The 3,849-nt window shown below is 34.4% G+C and overlaps 1 long non-coding RNA gene across 1 annotated transcript; it reads right to left on the reverse strand.

Moving 5' to 3' along the window:
* Positions 1 to 116: 116 nt before the first annotated feature.
* LOC107301771 lies at positions 117 to 1,677 on the reverse strand. The gene is made up of 3 exons (XR_001549326.1): positions 1,651 to 1,677; positions 1,502 to 1,549; positions 117 to 139 (listed from the first exon to the last, which is right to left on the reverse strand). It is a non-coding gene; the product is annotated as an uncharacterized LOC107301771 (long non-coding RNA).
* Between the last annotated feature and the right edge of the window lie 2,172 nt (positions 1,678 to 3,849).

Genomic DNA, 3,849 nt, shown 5'->3' on the forward strand with positions numbered 1-3,849 from the left:
ATTCCTCTTTTACGTTTCTGTGTTTTTCTTGTTCGAGAAAGAAAGTGCTCCGTGGGCTGTGGCTCAAGCTGCATCTTTCATGTTCCTGCAGAAGCAGCTTATTGATCTCAATGTGAGTGTCCTGGATAGTCAAGGCTGCCTTTTCATCAAAACAAAATGCAGCAACAATTTGTTTCAGTTATTCTATTCATTTTATAAAATATCAAAACATTAAATGCATAATAGCCTTAAAAAGAAAATTCCACATGGAAGTCTAAGATAATGTTTGTTGTTTTATTCATTTAACATACTGTTTCCATTTTCAGATAATAACATGTGTTCATTTTCTGCACTAATTCTATGATTAACGTTATGGGTTTTGGCTCACTGTACCTTACAATTTTACAAATTCTGGCTTATCTGGAAATAAAGATATTCTTAAATGAGACAGGAAGTGCTTTGAACAGGTCTCAATAAAAATGTAGGTTGGGGATCACATTATGTGAAGGATGCTTGCACCCATATGCACTTGCCTAAGCACTAAGATCAGGACATTAACATTCGGACAATCTAGTTAGAACTGTGAGAATTGTAGAGATTCTAGACATATGGACCTTTCCAAACAGCCCCATTCAGAGCGACAAATAGAGAATGATTGTTAGTGGCTGCAGATGAGCTCTGAAAATGTTTTATTCCCCAAACCACAATTCAATAATGCCTATATTAGAACTAGGCCAAATTTCCAATCAACCAAATTTCTATATGATTGCCAGGAATAGCAAATGACTTGATGCCTAAGAATCAAACTTCCAACAGTGAAAAATCCTGGAAGTTTGCTCATTATCCCACCATTTCAGCCAGCTTTAACAAAGGTGTCCTATAATTTGATTTTGCAGGTTTTGGAGATTCACGGTTATCTTTGATCATTCTTTCTGTTCACATGAGATGAATTTGCTTGGCTAGAATTTAAGTATGCTTAATTTTATAATCCTGAATTACATTTTATAGAATGTGTTCCTCTTTATAGTCTTATTGCATATTTTTATTTTCATATAGACAATAAATACATGCATGATGTTTAATATCTATTCAGAATGTTCTGTAAACATTCTTCAAGGACAACCCACTAACTTCAGACTTTAGAGTTGTAGTAGAGACAATTCAGGGGCCTCAGTCATGGTCAATCAATCATGTACTTTAGGATAAAATTGATGCTACATTTAAATTATATTAATGTTTTCCCCAAATGTGATATCCAAAAACAAAGACAGCACAAAAAGACAATCAATGCCAGTGCAGACTGTTTCTACTAAATACTAACTCCTAACTAATCCACTGTATGGTAGTTTGCAACCCTCTGTAGTTAACAAACTATTTTTTTCAAAGAATAGGATAATGTTCAGAGAAGATTTTTATAAAGAGGCCACTAAACTGTTAACAGTGCTTTGAAAATCGGAAAAGCTGTTTGAATGTACAATTTACAATTTACAGAAATCAATTAAATTCACAAAGCAATAATCACCTGAATGCTGTATAAGAGCCGTGTTAAATTCTGGATAGTCTGCACAACCTAAGGAAGAAAGTAAACATTGAGGATGAGATAGGAATTACAAAACATAATAAACTTAGAGTAGGGAATATTAATAGATCACTGTAAGAGAACCATCTTACCTCAGTTTGGGCAGAAGCAGAAAAGCAGGCATTTTCTTCCTACAAACATATAATTACATTAGACTATTTGTGGCACTGTACTGCCATCTTCTGGTCTGCCTAGGAAATTATTTTAAACTTTTGCAAATTATGATGTAGTACAGGGGTGTCAAACTGCCCACCCAAGGGCCAGACGCATCACCGGGAAACCCCATTGCTCCGATACATTGCACGATATCATGTGACATCGCGAGTTTGACATGTCTGGTGTAGTAGGTCATGCTCTTGATATTAAGCAGCTATTTAATGGCAGCTTTGAGGGGGGGAAAGGCATAAAGTCTAGATAAAGTGAAAGTACAGACAAAAACAGAGAATAGGAAAAAGATTAAATTCAATGCCTAGATAATGCCATGCAATGTGCATATGAATGTACAATACCTGGTCTAGTATATCCATTTCTGCTACACTGTTTTCATTGTGCGTATCAGAATTACAAGTTTCTTTCTCTACCTTCAGTTCTGTACCTAGAGATTAATGCCAACAGGAAAAATAAGACTTAGAATTGAACATTTAAATGCATGTCTCTTTTAATTATTTTGGATTCGATATATTATTTCTAGCATTCCACTCACTTAGCTTTGTTTTTTTCCCTTTTGCTTACTTAGCTTTCTTCCTCTCTCTTGTTCTTTTTTCTTGTTCTTTTTCGACCCTTTATTTCCTGACCTCTTCCCCATGTCTAATTTCTGACAGAACTTTTATTTTAACTGGTACTGGAGAACCATTAACCAATCATCAGTGTAGTTTTGTGGAAAGTCTAAGTTTTGAAGACCTACTTCACCTTGTTTTCAAAAATTTTAAAGTTAGTGCTTCCATTCTCCATTCCATGCTAAAAATCAAACAAATTATACCTTTGTTCTACTTTTTTTCCAATGGAGTATTGCTATAATATAGAAGTGTCCTTTTTGTTACAGAAAAATAATTGCAATATCACACTATCAATACAACAAATACGTTTAAGATTTCAAGGAGAGATTAATTTTTTTTCAAGCTATCTCCAAGCATATGAGTAAACATGGCATATAAGCCATTCAATCATTATCACAGATTAATAGATCTCCATTTTTGCAATAATAATGTATTGAGTTGATGGCCAGTTCACAGTTTATAGGGCTTCATATTAGCATTTACTTGATTGAAACATTTATGTCAGGAATGCGAGTACCAGTGACGTATCTAATTTTTCTAGGAAATATCTTCATATTTTATATTTTTGTATTTTGAAACAATCATGGTAAATATATCTAAGCAGTGGACGATTAAAAATATTAGTTCTTACTAACAATCAGTGAAAGGTTCACAGACTTCAGTTTCACTAAGACTTGTCAAACATGAGTCACCAACACTCTCTTCCTTTGAGTGCAATAATGCCACTGTTGTATGAAGGTTTTCAGCTGCAACAAAAGCAAATATTTAGATGTTTATTGTGTCTACAAAGTAAACAATAACTTTTATATCACTTATAACAAAAGAGTAGAAAGAAGGCGAATGAGATTTTTATTGTGGTCAATGATCAGATTAACCAATTAGATACATTATATAGATTATATATAATATGTCAAAATTTAGCTACACTTAAGGAAATAAAATTGTTTGAATCTGGAAGTAAAAAAATAATGACGCAAAACTGATCAGACTGACCAGGATATTTAATTAGTGGGGTTAACAGCTCAGAGCAAGTGTCAACGTAAAATGGACAGTATAATAAAACATATTCAGTGGGTACAATTACTACTTCACTGCATGAGTCAAATCTAAATGTAAATGGGATGCCTCTGTATCTCCTAAGACCAATAATGGAAGTATGTTTAATTGTGCCAAGGTGTCTTCTTAGTTTGGGCATAGCAATTTGGTTCAGCTATCTAGTTGGCCTAAAAGGGTCCAATCTAAGTCGTTCATCAGGACCAGAATTTTAGTCTTTCAGGCACATGCTGGAACCCATGCTCAGGGAACTTCTCTCTCTCTCCAGAATGTGTGCGCTCAGCTGTTCTATGCATAATATTTATGTGGTGCCTGCTGGTGTGTGACTTTTAGTTGTTCACTGGGGTGTTGATGGCCGGCTATTAAGTTGTTTATTTATTTATTTATTACTTTAATTTATACCCCGCCCTTCTCCCGAGGGACTCAGGGCGGCTTACAGGTAAATAAAAACAGTACTATACA

This window comes from Protobothrops mucrosquamatus, unplaced genomic scaffold, assembly GCF_001527695.2.
Source record: "Protobothrops mucrosquamatus isolate PMUCROS unplaced genomic scaffold, P.Mucros_1.0 scaffold16485, whole genome shotgun sequence".
In the NCBI taxonomy this organism is placed as follows: Eukaryota; Metazoa; Chordata; class Lepidosauria; order Squamata; family Viperidae; genus Protobothrops; species Protobothrops mucrosquamatus.